We start from the raw sequence: 18758 nt of genomic DNA, 5'->3' as shown, positions 1-18758 counted from the left end.
TTGAGTTTGAATGTCGGTTTAGCGGTGAAGGTGGGGGAGGTAGGAAGAATGGAGGTTGAGATTAGTATGGGAAAATGGTCGCTACCATGGAGGTCGTCCATTACTTTCCAGTGGAAATCTGGGGCTATGTTGGCTGTTGCAAAGGAAAGGTCTATGTGTGTGTGTGTTTGGTGTGTCGAGAAGTGGGTTGGTGATTTCCCAGTCGGAAAAAACACGCTTCCAGGATGCGTTCTTTTACGCTTCCTTTGCATGCGAAAAACGCATTGCAGATCCCTGAAAGCTTCCTTTCCTTTTTGTTCGAGACGGGACAAAAAGCAAGCCTTCTTTTAGAACCGATCTAAGAACGAGTCTTAATGCGTTCCATTGGAAGGTAGTTTCAACTTCGGAAACGCTCGGGTTTCCCTTCCATTTGTACTTTACGAAGGAAGCATTCTACAGCGCACTGTTAGAATGAACATAGAAACGTTCCTCGGGAACTCTCCCGGATAGCTTCCAAAGTAAGCATTGCGTAACACATCTAAAGAATGAATATTGATCCCTTCCACAAGAACACATTTAGTATGATTCCAAAACTTGCCATCTAATTGTCTTACCCAAGAATGCAAATATTATCCTTCCCAAAAAAGCTATTGGGAACCGTTTCTTTTTTCAATTCCAATTTTTATTTATTTAATTTTTTTTAATATATACATGCTTTAAAACTTATTGTATTACTCCTGGCCGTTTTCGTCCTCTCTCATCTTTTTGGCCAAACTTTTAGCCTTGTAAGTTTTATTTTTGGCCCTAGAGAAGGCCAGTCGAAGGTCTTTAATATGGTCGGTGAAGCGGTAACCGTCCCTTCTTTGTGACTCTGAAAATATAATAATGAGAAAATATAATATAAAATATAATAATGAGAAGGAAATATGTAATTTTATTAAAATATGATTGTAAGTTTGTAAAACACTTACCGAATAATGTTCCATTTAAATGAATGTAGGTACTGTCCCTAGTACCGCCATAATTAAGCTCCATTATCAAACTTGGACTTAATATCCTATTGAAGATCTAGATTTTCCGAATTCAAAAGTTTTTAAAAGTGCATCAATATGAACTCTAGTAACGTTATTATTATGGTACCATTCTAATAATTTTTCACGGAGATTCATAGGTATCATACTCATAAGAATAGTTTGATGCACTTTTATCCGATTCGGGTTCACATAGGCATTCATTTCCAGAATTATTTTCTGTATCAAAAGTAAGAGCTCTAGCAGCCGATTGCTGAAGCTCTTCCTTTTGTTTTTTCGTTAAGCGATGAATATTTGACCGCGACATTCCCCTCATTTTAAATTATATTAGTTATGTTTGTTTTGTATAATATTTTTTTCAATTAAGTTATTAAATTTTTTTATTTATGTAATGTTTATTTATTTAAATTTATGTTTATTTTTCTTAAATTTTTGTTCACTTAATTTGTGTTCTTAGGTCCACCCTAATAAAACACAACTTTTATGTAGATGTAAGTCCACCCTAGGTAGAAGTAAAAGGAAGAGAGAAAAAGAGAGCACACAAATAAACGAAACGAGTTCAAAAAACACAAAATTTAAATTTATGAAATATATAAAAATTACCTTTTGTTTTGAACTAGTTCTTCTGGAACTAAACGAAAATAATATTTAAAACGCATTAATTAAATTAACAGAATTTATGGATATGTATTTATTATTAAATAAAACTGAAGTCTTATTGCAGTGTACGCTCAAATAAATAATTATTTTTAGTTATTTGATTAACAGCCACACACAGTTTTAGGAACAATTTGTTTTGACCGTACACTGTATATAAGATTGTTAATAAGTGTTTATAAATTTAATGTTTTTTTGGCACAGGTACACATCACATATTGTTTTAATTAATCTATTGTTTGGTTCATGTTATTTTATGAACAGTATTGGAACTCCTTTATAGTTTGTTTATATCAACACTATACTTACCTGAAAATTAAAACCGCAAAGAATATATAAATTTCACAATTCACAAATCAAATCAAACACCAGCTATTTCAATTGAAAATCAAAATGCAAGTGGCGAGAAATGCAAAAGAAACGAAAAAGGCCGCGCGCTTTCTTGCCTTTTCCCTTTTGTTCTTGTCGTTTGCTTTTTAGAGTACCGTTTTGTTCGGTTACTCCTTGTGTATACAGTGGCGGAGGAAACTATAGCGCCGGCAAATGTAAAATAATAATTCAAAACGCTTTAAAAAGGAATCATTGTAATCTTGTATATATTATTACCTAAAATTAAAATATATAAAAAACTGCGTCAAATTAATAATTTTCTAATACATTATAAAATATATTAAATATTATTATTAATAAAGTTAAATATTAATATTTTTACAGAATTAATTTTAGAAAAAGTTTAACAAGTCATATACCACCAACATAACAAAGCGTTCTGATATTGTTTATAAAGATAAAAAGTGTATATATTTACGTCGCTGCTGTTCATTAAGAAAAATAGATTACATTTGTTTCCCATTTTTTTGTCCATTCCAAAACAAGACTTCTTTTTGCGTTCATTGGTAAGCGAGATTTTCGGTGAAAAACACAATCTCAAAAATATCGGACGATCGGCATCGTTCGGGTTTCATTTTTTTTTTTTACATTGCAAAAGAAGGCTTTTTTATGCATTGTAGTAGAAGGGACGATTTCACAAAAACTCTTTAGAATGCATAAAAAATGCTTCTTTATAGCTTCTTACATTCTTTTTCGCTTGCAAAGCATGTATGAAAGAAGCTTTTTTTATTGGAATGCGTTCTCTAACTTCCGACTGGGTTGTCATTAAGTAGGATGTAGTTAGACTTGTCTATGTAAGTCGCTATTGTTGTGCCTCTTTTGTTCGCTTTAGGCGAGCCCCAATTGGGGTGCCAGCTGTTGAAGTCGCCTAGCACAAGTGTTTGGGCGTTTGGCGAATTTAATACGTTTTCCAAGTTTTTGGTGTTAAAGGGTTTACTGGGGGAGATATAGGCGGATATTATGTTAAATTTTGATTTGGAGTGAATAGTGGCTCCAACTGCGTCGAAATCTGTGGATAGGGATAGTTGTTTTTGGGAAATAGAGTTATGAATTAGTAGCGATGTGCCTCCAAAGCTATTTGAGTTGTTGATACTATGATATGAGGTATAATTAACCGGGGTAGGGATTTGAGTGGGAGTTGTGATGTGGGTTTCCTGAAGTGCTATGATGTGTGGGTTATAAGTTTTACTTAAAATTTGAAGTTCTGGGTAATTGTTTTTGTAGCCATGGATATTCCACTGAATTATTTTGAGCATTTAGTATAGTAAAATCTAAGAGTGTGAAATTAATGTATTTAATGTATTTAGGCTTTGCAGGGAACTTATAATATTTCGTCTTCTGAGTCAGTTTGGTTTGTAGCTATTTTATATGTTGCTTTGTTTGATGATGTAGGTTTTTCAGTTTTGTTTTTTGCTTTAAGTGTATTGTTAAGTAGGTTTGGTTTGTCTTTTGTTTGTGATCTGAGCTTACGGTCTGAGTCTGGGTTATTCTTTGTGATTTGTGTGTCCTTTAGTGGTTCAAGTGTATCCATGTCTTCCTTGTCGGTGGGGCGTTGGGTAGGTTTCGCGTTCTTTGGTTGTTCCTGGATGTCGTCGTATGTATTAATTTTCCTTTTGTTTTGGGGCTGAATCTTAACAGAGGGAGTTGGCGTGTTGTTGACTATCTGTGCTGATGTTGGTTTGCATGAGTGTTGTATTATATTGGAGTATGATGTTGACTGATGTGTGTGGCGTTGGTGGTACAAATTCTTTGCGGTTTTGTAGTCAACTTTTTCGATGGTTTTAATGGCAACGATTTCCTTTTGTTTTATGAATGTTGGGCAGGCTTTGTCGAGGGGGGTGTGGTTGTTTTTAATGTCTGGAATGTTTTTGCAGTTTAGGCAGTATTCAGGATTGGTGCAGTTGTTATCATCTGTAGGGTGGTGTTCTGAGCATTTGTTGCATAGTTTTGGGCTTTTGCAGAACTTTGTGGGATGTCCAAATCTGTGGCAGTTGCGGCATTTAAGGGGGCGAGGAATATGAGGACGAACGTTTACGCGTTCATATCCTATCATAATTGTTTGTGGTAAGGTTGTAGTTCCGAACGTAAGGATAATGAGTCCGGTTTCTTGTAGAGTTTTGTCTTTGAATTGGTATATTTTTTCGACTTCTGTTACTTTTTGAGATAGGAGTTCTTTTAATATTTCGTCTTTTCCAATGGATCGAAGATCATTGGAGTATATGACGCCTTTGGAAGAGTTCAGTGTTTGGTGTTCAGATGCAGTGACTGAGAAGTCGTGGAATTGAGTGAGTTTCAGAAGTCTAAGAGCTTGGACAAGACCTTTGGTTTTTACTAACAGGTTTCCATCTCTAGTTTTTTTAACTGAGTCCACTACGCCGTTGCATTGATAATCAATAACTTTTTTTATTATAAAAGGGTTGACGTCTTCAAAAGATTTTTTGTCGTTTCTTGTAATGAGGATGTATTTTGGTTCCAAAAATGTTGATTTGTCACATTGTGTTTGGTCATGTAAGTCCGGTGGTCGCGACATCGTATGATTTTTGGGCTGCCGCCCGCTGCACTTGCGTTTGTAACTGTTCGGTTTGGTTTTTGTTGTTGTATTTTCTAATTATGTTTTATGCTTTTATTTGTTTTTCAAAGAGTGTTGTTTTTGTGTTAGTTGGGTTCGGCGATGGTTTGGCAGTAATACGTCTTTCTTCGACGAAGTCAGAACTGATACTGATACGGCCATATGGTATTTGGCAAAGTATGTGAACAAGAGGACGTTGACCAATTTGAGCTGTATAAAAGGGAGTTCTGATGGATAGATCGGACAGTCTCGATCGAGGTGCGGTACCAAAAGGTTACGAAATGTCACAGCCGAGAAAGCGCACGGCTCGCAACGCCCCAGAATTCACTGAGGAACTCGATGTTCCGACATCAGAAGTGGGATCGCCTACACCCCAAATTGAGTCCAATGATCGCGTTTGTGCACTTCTTGAAATGCAACACCGAAGCATGATGGAAGTGATAAAAGCAGTGAAAAATGCAGAAATGCAAAAAGAAGTGAAAAGAATCCAGGACATATTGCATCGGTTTGCCCAGGACGTCTATCTTTACAAATCCAGGGCAAATCAGAAGAAAAGCGTATTAACTTGTGTAACGTATCAGGACCAATAAGCATTTTGACATCATCCGGTGAGTCGTATCCATTTTGCTTTGATTCTGAAGAAGAGTGCTCCCTCGTAAACGAATCGGTATCCCAACAGCTGTCCGGCGCACAAACCAATAATGTTGTTAGCTTAAGAGATATTGGAAATAATACGGTAACTAGTACTTTACAAATATTATCCAATGTCATGATTAGCGAGTACACGCTTGAAGTTATTCTGTATGTTATTCAAGATAGTTAAATTCGAAATTCTATGTCAGGGTTTTGGCGTATCAATAACGATCGATAAATTTAAACTGTTTAAAACTGTATCTATAAATACCTGTTCTGCTTTGATTAATAGTTGTAATTTTTCAAATATCAATACTGGTTTGGATGGTGTAAATAAGACAAGCTTGTTGTGCATTTTGAATGAATTCTCGGACGCATTTATAGATGGATTCCCTAAAGGTCGAGTGATAACCACAGAGTTTCATATTCGATTAATTAATCCAAATAAGACGATCCAAAGGCGGCCTTACAGACTCAGTATCGATGAAAAAGAGACAGTGAGAAAAAGAATAAATGAACTACTACAAGCTAATATCACCCATCCTAGCTCTTCTCCATTTGCTTCTGGTAAAAAAAAAGAAAGACGGATCTGACCGACTCTGTGTAGAGTTAAATTCGAACACGGTGGCAGAAAAGTATCCCATGCCTCTTATAAATGATCAGATTGCTAGATAAGGTGGGGTAAAGTATTTTACGTGGTTGGATATGGCAAGCGGTTATCACCAGATTCCGATTCATCCAAACTCAGTTGAACGTACAGCATTCGTTACACCAGAGGATCAATTTAAATTCTTAACAATGCCTTTCGGACTTAAGAATGCGGCACCTGTGTTTCAAAGGGCGGTAATTAAGGCGTTAGGTGATATGGATGATGTCTTAATAACCTCTAGTACACAAGAAGAAGCATTTGAAAGATTAAGAACAGTTTTAAGCCTATTATCTCAAGCTGGGTTTTCATTTAATTTCGCGAAATGTTCCTTTTTAAAAACAAACGTGGATTATTTAGGTTTCAAATCAAAGATGACGAAGTTAGATCCAATTCGCAAAAGGTACATGCTTTGGTTAATCTACCCCCTCCGCAGTCAGTTACACAAGTAAGGTTTGGCATCATACTTTCGACAGTTCGTCCCGAAATATTGAAGTCGTTTTACGCCCTTACTTGTAAAAATAAAGTATCCGACTGGAAAGGCAACCATGAGGAAGAGTGAAAAAAAAATTATCAAAATTTTAACTGAGAAGCCGGTGCTTTTAATTTTTTTGACCCCCAATATCCCCTCGAACTGCACACTGACGCTACGGTGCAATGCTACTCCATTAAATCGACAATAAACCTAGGATAATTGAATATTTCAGTAAACAAATATCCGCAACTGAATCACTTTACCACTCTTACGAGTTAGAAACACTAGCCGTGTCTGACACAATGAAACAGTTTCGACACTATTTACACGGCCGACATTTTGTTGTATTTACGGATTGTTATTCTCTGCAAGCTACGCGAAATAAAGTACAACGTTGGTTGGCCTATATGCAGATGTTTGATTTTGATATAAAATATGTACCTGGTTCAAAGCTGGCCCACGTAAATTTTTTTTAATCCGTTGCCACCGAAGATAACTACTTAATCGTATCCCAGTCCTGAAAACAAATGCGTTTCGGTGGCCGAAATATCGGACAATTGGTTGCTTGCTGAGCAGCAACGAGATGAAGAAACTTTATCCAATATTTCAGGAATTCGGGAAAATTTTGCCATAAACTGTACTGTAAATCAAATTACGAAAGCCAGCCCTCTAGAACTAATTGGAAAATTAGAATTAATTGGAAAAGAAGCGAGACTTTTTAATATGTTGCCCCTCTGTGAAGAATAAAGTAGATCTAAGCACTGTTAGAAAAAAAAATGTCCAAAGTAAATATGGAAAATAATGGTAAATATGAAAAAAAAAGATTTGATAAAAACAAATGTAAAGTTAAAAGTTTTAAAATTGGTGATTATGTTTTGCTTAAGAACGAAAAGAGGCATCAGACCAAATTAGATAATAAGATTAAAGGCCCATTCTTAGTGTCAGAGAGTTTCATGAAGGCGACCGCTATGTTCTAAAATCACTAAATAATAAACGAACGTATAAATACGCGCACGAAGCTTTAAGAAAAATGCCTATTGAAGAGATTCCCAGAGAGTTAGATGTGTGTTATGAGAGAATAGAAAATGATATAGCTTATTGGTGGATTCCAATGAAGCAAGCGACGTGGAAGGCGACGTCGAGAGTCAGTTGGAGGATTCTAACTAAGATGTGACTTTGATTGACTTCAATGCGAAATTCTATACAATCATACACTTAGATCAACTCTAGCCACTAGGTTGCCGTAGGTACGATACATGGTCATGTATTCACCTGGCTATGGTGAGGCGCCTAATTAGTGGTGGAAACCTGAGTGGTGTGTTTGTTGTAGATGGTATTAAAATCTTTGGGAATCGATTTCTAGTAAAGGCTCTTCGCAAACGAATAATCTAATTAACTAGTAACTATTGGAAAAAGTAACAACGAGCGACGTATTAATACGTTTTATTATTTTTATGATCATTTCCTATTAAGCGGTACCTTCTATTTACTCTTAGTATTTTCTTTAAAATTTGTAACACACGAGGACGTGTGAATATCAGGATGGCCGTGTCGGATCTTTAGTTTTGTTTTCGTGGTATTACGCTATTAAAATAAGAATTAATATGAAATGCTGACTTACTTGGAAATTCACTTTTACTTAGAATTTGTTATGAATGCCACTCGTAGCTTTTTATTCCTCCCTTTGCATTCCTTTCTTTATATGAGTTTCTGTGTGTAGGTGTTGCGTTGAGCCTAACGGATTTCTGTTATGTGCAGTCTCGGTGTGACATGGTACGAGTAAAAGAGACGGCCATATGGTATTTGGCAAAGTATGTAAACAAGAGGACGTTGATCATTTTGAGCTGTATAAAAGGGAGTTCTGATGGATAGATCGGACAGTCTCGATCGAGGTGCGGTACCAAAAGGTTACGAAATGTCACAGCCGAGAAAGCGCACGGCTCGCAACGCCCCAGAATTCATTGAGGAACTCGATGTTCCGACATATATATATTCTTGATCAGCATCACTAGTAGAGTCGATCTAGCCATGTCCGTCTGTCCGCCCGTTTATATGCAAACTAGTCTCTCAGTTTTAAAGCCATCTGCATGAAACTTTCCCAAATGTTGTCTTTCTATTGCAGGTAGTATATAAGTCGGAACGAGCCGGATCGGACGACTATAGCATATAGCTCCCATAGGAACAATCGGAAAAATAAATGAAAAAAAATTATAACTTTGCTGTTTTTTAATTTTTTGTTTAGTTCTTCGAGATATAGTAATGGTTAAATATTTCAGAATTACGTTTTAAATTTCATCAAAATCGGACGACAATAGCATATAGCTCCCATAGGAATAATCGGACAAATAAATGAAAAAAATTATAACTTTTCTGTTTTTTAATTTTTTGTTTAGTTCTTCGACATATAGCAATGTTTAATTATTTCAGAATTATGATTTAAATTTTGTCAAAATCGGACGTCTATATCATATAGCTCCCATAGAAATAATAAAAATATATAAAATAACTATCTAATAATTGAGCTGCAAATCATCATAGTTTCAATGTTTTTCAGCATATACTCAAGTAAATCATAATTTAAATGTTTTCAAAAGTATTTAATTCATGCAATAGCTGCAAGGGTATATGAACTTCGGCTTGCCGAAGTTTGCTTTCTTTCTTGTAGTTTATATTTTTGGTACTTAGTTTATATTTTATTTGGTAGATTGTAAGGAATAAGCGACAAGAAATCGATCATTAAAACAACATTTTTAAGTTTTGTAAGAAACCCCGATTGTATGTATAAGTTGAGTTCCGAACCGCCCGCTCGGGGTGGCAGCTCCGTAGTTAGACGCATAAAATACTGAAAATCCCAAAAAGTAGGAAAGGGGAAAAATGTAACATGTAACGCCACACAGCGATCGAGCTCGCTCTCTTCTCTCCAGGCTTTAGAACGATGTGGTCACGCGCGCGGGTGAACACGATGAGCTTCAAGCGAGGCAACACGGCGAAAAGGTTAGCGAAGGAAAAACCATAGAGATAGGCCCTGAACCATAGGACAAATTGAAATAAATGTGAACTATGAAAACCTTAGAGAATAAGTTATACAGATAATAAAATTAAATTAACTCGGTGTTAGTTATTTTATCTTGGCCCTTTCTCCCTTCCCCTTTCTTAAAGCGGGAACTGTAATCGGTAATCGGGATTATAACCTAGGAATTAACCCTAGTAAGAAAACCCGTAAACAATAATTAACCCAGCAGTTAGTACTTGCGCAACCTAGTAGTTAGTGGAAGGCTAGATTCATTGATGCTTGTGCGACCTGTACCAACCTCCGTATCAATAGAAGAAAGCCGAAAGTCACAAAATTGTATTTTGGAAATGAACTGCGTGAGATGATTGGGTTGAGCCCTGAGCGGGAAATAAATTTGTTTATAATGATAAAATTGAAAAATTTTTGAGTCGTAGAATATATTAATCTTGGATACGTGTATAAAACAATTTAAAATTTAGAAACCAAAAGGTATTTGTCAGGAAGCTGATCTATTTCCCTATTAGATCGTACTATCCGCACTCTTTTATCTGGATGGCAAGTGTTACTAAAGATATTTCCTTTGCCAGCCTCTGACATGTGTAACCTCAAAATGTTGTAAGCTGCTTCTCTCCGTAGCGTTTATGAATTTGCTCCCGAGATGCTGCAATTTTCTTTTAACAGAAATATTCACATTACATATTTCAGTCATTGCTTCTGCCACGGTTGGATTTGTTAATGTAGTTAATTATAAAGCTGCAACAGGCGTACACGTCTAGGATAAATTGAATATCCATGTTTGCCCTTTGTAGTCCCAAAATATTTTTTTTGTAAGCATTTAAAAGCCTGTCGGAAAAATTGCAACGAAGACATATCTAAGACTTTTTAAGGCTGGACCGAATGGCCAACTTATATTCTTTCATTTATTTCAAGGTGGGCCAGGAAAAGTTAAAAATTATTAAATGCTGCTGCTTCTTCATCGGATTTAGAATTTAAAAGCTCTTTAATTTTTTTGAACAATTGTTTATAATGTTCATTGGTTTCATTTTCTTCCAATGGATATAAAACCAGAGTTTCAGGCATAGGAGGGTAAGGCATATTGAATCGGCAGAACTGTGCATATGGCGCTGGTATTGAATGAATTCCTGCAATTCAGGATTATTGCCATTGGGAGTAATAAACCTATCAACGAAACGTACAACTTCATCGCAATTTTCTGCCCGTCCAGCTTTGGAGCTTCAGAAAGCCATTACATGCCATGAGAGTGCGGAGATCCTCTGTGCTGAATCTCGGTCCTGCAACAATAATGGACTAGGGTATACTCGCCAAATATCTCGGAACTTTTAAACAATTTTAGCAATTACCTAAAGTCAAAGTCACGGGAGCATGTTACTCGGTCAGAACGGATTAATCGAGATTTTTCAGTGCTCGAAACAGCTGCCGGTTCGTCCTGACAAATGATTTATCCCTAATATTTGCAAAAGTTACCGCCCCTGACTTTTTTCTAAGGGCAATGGAAATTGTATTTTGAAATCGCAGCATTTCATAAAACTTGTACATATAAAGGACTTTAGGTACCACAGTACAACGACGGTCGTAGAAACGAATCTATGATCTAGCTTTTTTAGCATAGGTCACATTTGCCTTAAAAATTTCATCGCAAGATATAGTTGGGAACGATATCTCTTCCGCATCTTGATCTAGGGTCAGACTTCTTGGTCGGCGGTCTTCTCCAGGGACCAAAGCAGTACGCTGAAGATCAGTATTTATGTTTTCTAAAAAAGTTTCATGACCGCCAGAATTTAAGTCCTCTTCTTGTTGGTGAACTTGTTGGGTATACAACTGTTGTCGTAAAAGCTCTTCAACTGCTTCTCGGTCAGATTCATCTGCGATAAAAGGTAATTCTTCCCTTCCGTCATAAAATTATGAGAGTATTCAAGTTTTAGTTTAAGGTGAACTTGGATTACATGAGTGGAGTTAAAGGAACGGGGAAGCGCACTTACAGTGTCTGGCACAGAAATAGGAACATTAACCACTGCTCCTCTAATTCCACAGTGCCTTTCATATCCTAGGTAGATAATACGCATGAAAGGAATTCGGGGAGAAATAAGGCGCTCTACAAGACATGCTAAGTTCCTTAACATTCCATTTTCTGAATTTGTTGCTTCCGAAATCTCCGCTGTTGTCGTGTATTGAAACGTTGCAATGTGTTGAGATGTGCCGCGATTTACTTCATTTGAACTCCAGGTAGCGTTATTAGCAGTATTTTGGCGTTCCTCGGAGTTTCTCTGGCAATCGCGTGCGCTATAGCGTCCTGTTGGCGCTCTGGGCCGCGAGTTTCCTCGTTGGATCTCCAGGTAGCGCGATTAGCAACTGCGGTTAGCAGTATTCTCCAACTGCTGTCGTCTGCGTTCCTCGGAGTTTGCTCTGGCAAACGCGTGCGCTATAGCGTCCTGTTCGCGCTCTGATCTGCGATTATCTTCATTTGACCTCCAGGTAGCGCGATTAGCAGTATTTTGCGACTGCTGTCGTCTGCGTTCCTCGGAGTTTGCTCTGGCAATCGCGTGCGCTCTAGCACCCTGTTGGCGCTCTGGTCCGCGATGCGCGTTCCCTAGCACGAATTCGTTGGCCGTACTGCGGCTTGGCGGCTTTGTTCCTGACTCAAAGAAGATACGCGGGGCGTTCTCTATATTTTGCTGTTTAAACATGGCGTAAATAATAATGTTTAACATCGTATTTAACTTAAGAAAAATGAATACATCCATCAATTTAGTATAGTATTATACAATTTTAAAGTTATCTGATAAATTGTTTTGCATTTGACCAAATCAAATAAAGTAAATTAAATTGTCAAAAAAGTTAATTTTTTTTTAATAAAATAAGAATTTATCATTTTATTTTAAATAAATTTGACAAAATTACCCTATTCTCCGATTTTTACCAAAAGCAAACTTACCAAATCAATAGTACAATATGTTACTTTAAATCACTTGCACGCTACGGGGCGATACTTTGCTTACTGTTTTTACACTTTCACTGTTAAATATAGCGTTGTTTATACTTTTTAACACACAATAAAAATAATACTGCTTTTTACTGTTATTGTTATACTTTCGGCAACTGTCATTCACCGACTAATCCGAGGATTAGGCATACATATATATAGAATATATAGGCTGGGGTTGTAACTGTTCTTAACCTAAAGGTCAACCCTTTCTGTTCACGGTTAATCCCGTAGTGCAGAAAGGTGCATATAATTGTTTTGATCATGCAATTTAAAGATTGTGCCCATGTGCATTAGTTGATCAAATACCTGTAATTGACCTTTGCGCAACCCTATTATTTGAGCGGTCAATTTACACCTGCATGTTGTAATTCAAGAGTTGTAAAAGTTTAGGTAGGCAGTCAGAAAATCAACCAATCACAGAAACCTTAATCAATTGTTACCTTGCGGAAGCGAGGTATTTATGCAGAGTAAGTTCAAGTTTTTGTATGCAGTATAATTTTTGCCATTATCCAGATATTAGGAAAGCAAGCAGTCGTAAATACCTTTGTACCTTTTCCATCGTATATAAGCACTATTGCGTTGTCTTATCTTCGTCACTATATTATTATTAAACCTTGCCATTTACGTCAGTAAAAGTGTTTATATAATTTAGATCGAAGGCATCTAAATACTGGATAAGTAGATCAAGGTCAATTCTCTTAAAATCTTTGTAGCCTGTAGACGTAGATTTTGAAAAATTGAACCGCAACTTTAGCGTGAACGTCTACGAACTGGACCCGTAGATCATCGTGTTCATCGTCCCGTTTAAGTTGGTTCAAAACATCTTGAGTGGTCCTCCCCAATGGAAAATCGCTCCACTCAAGGGAGCCATAGTCAGCTCCAATAGGCTCCGTTTGGGTTGACATTGTAGCAGGCGAAAACACACCTCGTAGAAACAGATCAACCAAATCCTGAGAGTCGGAAGCATCCTGATCTGTGTTTTCAATAATTATTACATCTGAGTCTTTGGTAGGGGGTACTTCCATCTCGTCCTCAGAGTCGATGAATTGTACAGTTAAATCCATTGGTATGCAGTACTGAGGCATTTAAAAAACTGATCATGAGCAATTTGAGTGGTGTCATTTTTATAGTCTAGAATGTCCACTTAACAGGTTGACATATACACGGAGTGCATACAAGTAGGTTTTACTCCTAAAACCAATTTTATTGGTTCTTGAACATAGAAACCCGCCCCAGACACCTGTCTAATGGTTATCAGAGGTCAAATCAATACAAGTGTGGATAACAAGTTATCGGGTGGTGAACGTGTTGTAGGAGGGTTCTGGTTTTAGGTAAATATTGATGGTGTATCAACTTTGTCCTTAGGTTAGGGCCAACATTTGCTTAAGATGTTGCCATGCAACCATGGGCATTTCACCAAGCCTTAAGCTGAGAGTAGCTGAAATATACGGGAGCGGGGGTTTTTAACGGTTTTATAATCGGTTGAATTTTTTCCAAATGCATTCACATGATATACGATAAAATCCACTCGTTTAATTTGATTTTTAAATATTCTCAAGGGTGCGAAATTATAATTTTGATAGTTTTGATCAAAAAGAGCAAATTATACCATTGGAAAGGTCATGAAAAATGCTTTCGAATAATAAAAATGATACCTCTGTTTTTGGGTAGTAGTGGGGACTTACTGAGCAGCGAATCCGGCTTATCTAAGACAAGCAGCACGGGTTCGGGATGTCTTAACTAACCGCCGCTCCTGACCATCGCTCCTGACCACCGCTACCGACCGCCGCTACCGACCGCCTCTCTCGTAAGTCCCCACTACCACTCAAAAACAGTTCCTATGTTCCATGCACCCACAAAAAAAAAAAATTGGTGTCATTTGAAAGCATTTTTTGAAAATTGTAAATTCGAACTCGATGTGTTTGTCATTTAGTTGCGGGTGTCAAATTCTTACCCCGAAAAGAAGATGTCTGGGAGACGAAATATTATATTTAAAACACTTCTTATGTTGAAAAAACACACAAAAAAACATTAATAATTAAAAAATCTCAGTATCAAAGAAAATAAATCCTTAAAATAAATATCTTAAATATCAAAGAAAATAAATCCTTAAAATAAATATCTTAAGTAAAATGTTACAATCATAAAATGATTGAAATTTTTTTGGTACTTAGTTTATATTTTGTTTGGTGAATTGTAGGGAATAAGCGACAAGAAACCGATCATTTAAACAACATTTTTAAGTTTTGTAAGAAACCCCGATTGTATAAGTTGAGTTCCGAACCGCCCGCCCGGGGTGGCAGCTCCGTAGTTAGACGCATAAAATACTGAAAATCCCAAAAAGTAGGAAAGGGGGAAAATGTAACATGTAACGCCACACAGCGATCGAGCTCGCTCTCTTCTCTCCAGGCTTTAGAACGATGTGGTCACGCGCGCGGGTGAACACGATGAGCTTCAAGCGAGGCAACACGGCGAAAAGGTTAGCGAAGGAAAAACCATAGAGATAGTGCCCTGAACCATAGGACAAATTGAAATAAATGTGAACTATGAAAACCTTAGAGAATAAGTTATACAGATAATAAAATTAAATTATCTCGGTGTTAATTATTTTATCTTAGCCTTTTCCCCCTCCCCCTTTCTTAAAGCGGGAACTGTAATCGGTAGTCGGGATTATAACCTGGGAATTAACCCTAGTAAGAAAACCCGTAAACAATAATTAACCCAGCAGTTAGTGGCAAGGCTGGATCCTTCCATACTTGCGCAACCTAGTAGTTAGTGGAAGGCTAGATCCATTGATGCTTGTTAATATTGGATACGTATGTAAAACAATTTAAAATTTACGAACCAAAAGGTATTTGTCAGGAAGCTGATCTATTTCCCTATTAGATCGTACTATCCGCACTCTTTTATCTGGATGGCAAGTGTTACTAAAGATATTTCCTTCGCCAGCCTCTGACATGTGTAACCTCAAAATGTTGTAAGCTGCTTCTCTCCGTAGCGTTTATGAATTTGCTCCCGAGATGCTGCAATTTTCTTTTAACAGAAATATTCACATTACATATTTCAGTCATTGCTTCTGCCACGGTTGGATTTGTTAATTTAGTTAATTATAAAGCTGCAACAGGAGTACGCGTCTAGGATAAATTGAATATCCATGTATATTTTATATTTTTATTGTAAGCATTTAAAAGCCTGTCGGAAAAATTGCAACGAAGACATATCTAAGACTTTTTAAGGCTGGACCGAATGGCCAACTTATATTCTTTCATTTATTTCAAGGTGGGCCAGGAAAAGTTAAAAATTATTAAATGCGGCTGCTTCTTCATCGGATTTAGAATTTAAAAGCTCTTTAATTTTTTTGAACAATTGTTTATAATTGTTGAGAATACCAAAAGTCACACTTATACATATACACATGGTGTGTGTGTGGGAAGGGGATGAACAATGAAGATCTCAGAGAGAGGCAAAGCCCTCACCTCTCTTTGTTCTCTCCCTCTCTTTCAAAGAACGTTTTTGTTTCCTTTTGTATGCACATGCGTACCCTTGCCACTGACTTGAAGACAACGAGAGCGTGCGGTTGTGAAATAAAAATTAACTAAAAAGACAATTAAAGTGTTTTACTATTTGGCAAATCGGGCTGGTGTGTTCCTGGAGTTTGTATATACATTAATTATATATATTCAATAATAATGTTCATTGGTTTCATTTTCTTCCAATGGATATAAAACCAGAGTTTCAGGCATAGGAGGGTAAGGCATATTGAATCGGCAGAACTGTGCATATGGCGCTGGTATTGAATGAATTCCTGCAATTCAGGATTATTGCCATTGGGAGTAATAAACCTATCAACGAAACGTACAACTTCATCGCAATTTTCTGCCCGTCCAGCTTTGGAGCTTCAGAAAGCCATTACATGCCATGAGAGTGCGGAGATCCTCTGTGCTGAATCTCGGTCTTGCAACAATAATGGACTAGGGTATACTCGCCAAATATCTCGGAACTTTTAAACAATTTTAGCAATTACCTATAGTCAAAGTCACGGGAGCATGTTACTCGGTCAGAACGGATTAATCGAGATTTTTCAGTGCTCGAAACAGCTGCCGGTTCGTCCTCACAAATGATTTATCCCTAATATTTGCAAAAGTTACCGCCCCTGACTTTTTTCTAAGGGCAATGGAAATTGTATTTTGAAATCGCAGCATTTCATAAAACTTGTACATATAAAGGACTTTAGGTACCACAGTACAACGACGGTCGTAGAAACGAATCTATGATCTAGCTTTTTTAGCATAGGTCACATTTGCCTTAAAAATTTCATCGCAAGATATAGTTGGGAACGATATCTCTTCCGCATCTTGATCTAGGGTCAGACTTCTTGGTCGGCGGTCTTCTCCCGGGACCAAAGCAGTACGCTGAAGATCAGTATTTATGTTTTCTAAAAAAGTTTCATGACCGCCAGAATTTAAGTCCTCTTCTTGTTGGTGAACTTGTTGGGTATACAACTGTTGTCGTAAAAGCTCTTCAACTGCTTCTCGGTCAGATTCATCTGCGATAAAAGGTAATTCTTCCCTTCCGTCATAAAATTATGAGAGTATTCAAGTTTCAGTTTAAGGTGAACTTGGATTACATGAGTGGAGTTAAAGGAACGGGGAAGCGCACTTACAGTGTCTGGCACAGAAATAGGAACATTAACCACTGCTCCTCTAATTCCACAGTGCCTTTCATATCCTAGGTAGATAATACGCATGAAAGGAATTCGGGGAGAAATAAGGCGCTCTACAAGACATGCTAAGTTCCTTAACATTCCATTTTCTGAATTTGTTGCTTCCGAAATCTCCGCTGTAGTCGTGTATTGAAACGTTACAATGTGTTGTGATGTGCCGCGATTTACTTCATTTGACCTCCAGGTAGCGTTATTAGCAGTATTTTGGCGTTCCTCGGAATTTGCCCTGGCAATCGCGTGCGCTATAGCGTCCTGTTGGCGCTCTGGGCCGCGAGTTTCCTCGTTGGATCTCCAGGTAGCGCGATTAGCAACTGCGGTTAGCAGTATTCTCCAACTGCTGTCGTCTGCGTTCCTCGGAGTTTGCTCTGGCAAACGCGTGCGCTATAGCGTCCTGTTCGCGCTCTGATCTGCGATTATCTTCATTTGACCTCCAGGTAGCGCGATTAGCAGTATTTTGCGACTGCTGTCGTCTGCGTTCCTCGGAGTTTGCTCTGGCAATCGCGTGCGCTCTAGCACCCTGTTGGCGCTCTGGTCCGCGATGCGCGTTCCCTAGCACGAATTCGTTGGCCGTACTGCGGCTTGGCGGCTTTGTTCCTGACTCAAAGAAGATACGCGGGGCGTTCTCTATATTTTGCTGTTTAAACATGGCGTAAATAATAATGTTTAACATCGTATTTAACTTAAGAAAAATGAATACATCCATCAATTTAGTATAGTATTATACAATTTTAAAGTTATCTGATAAATTGTTTTGCATTTGACCAAATCAAATAAAGTAAATTAAATTGTCAAAAAAGTTAATTTTTTTTAATAAAATAAGAATTTATCATTTTATTTTAAATAAATTTGACAAAATTACCCTATTCTCTGATTTTTACCAAAAGCAAACTTACCAAATCAATAGTACAATATGTTACTTTAAATCACTTGCACGCTACGGGGCGATACTTTGCTTACTGTTTTTACACTTTCACTGTTAAATATAGCGTTGTTTATACTTTTTAACACACAATAAAAATAATACTGCTTTTTACTGTTATTGTTATACTTTCGGCAACTGTCATTCACCGACTAATCCGAGGATTAGGCATACATATATATAGAATATATAGGCTGGGGTTGTAACTGTTCTTAACCTAAAGGTCAACCCTTTCTGTTCACGGTTAATCCCGTAGTGCAGAAAGGTGCATATAATTGTTTTGATCATGCAATTTAAAGATTGTGCCCATGTGCATTAGTTGATCAAATACCTGTAATTGACCTTTGCGCAACCCTATTATTTGAGCGGTCAATTTACACCTGCATGTTGTAATTCAAGAGTTGTAAAAGTTTAGGTAGGCAGTCAGAAAATCAACCAATCACAGAAACCTTAATCAATTGTTACCTTGCGGAAGCGAGGTATTTATGCAGAGTAAGTTCAAGTTTTTGTATGCAGTATAATTTTTGCCATTATCCAGATATTAGGAAAGCAAGCAGTCGTAAATACCTTTGTACCTTTTCCATCGTATATAAGCACTATCGCGTTGTCTTATCTTCGTCACTATATTATTATTAAACCTTGCCATTTACGTCAGTAAAAGTGTTTATATAATTTAGATCGAAGGCATCTAAATACTGGATAAGTAGATCAAGGTCAAT

At 37.2% G+C, this 18758-nt stretch overlaps 1 long non-coding RNA gene across 1 annotated transcript; it reads right to left on the bottom strand.

The window, feature by feature from the left end:
- Positions 1-991: 991 nt before the first annotated feature.
- Positions 992-1991, bottom strand: LOC121466753. Its single transcript, XR_005976944.1, has 3 exons — positions 1977-1991; positions 1614-1635; positions 992-1512 (listed from the first exon to the last, which is right to left on the bottom strand). It is a non-coding gene; the product is annotated as an uncharacterized LOC121466753 (long non-coding RNA).
- Between the last annotated feature and the right edge of the window lie 16767 nt (positions 1992-18758).

This window comes from Drosophila elegans, unplaced genomic scaffold, assembly GCF_018152505.1.
Source record: "Drosophila elegans isolate 14027-0461.03 unplaced genomic scaffold, ASM1815250v1 contig_149, whole genome shotgun sequence".
Taxonomy (NCBI): domain Eukaryota; kingdom Metazoa; phylum Arthropoda; class Insecta; order Diptera; family Drosophilidae; genus Drosophila; species Drosophila elegans.
Note: the sequence above shows the minus strand (reverse complement) of the source record. Positions and strands in the feature narration are given on the sequence as shown.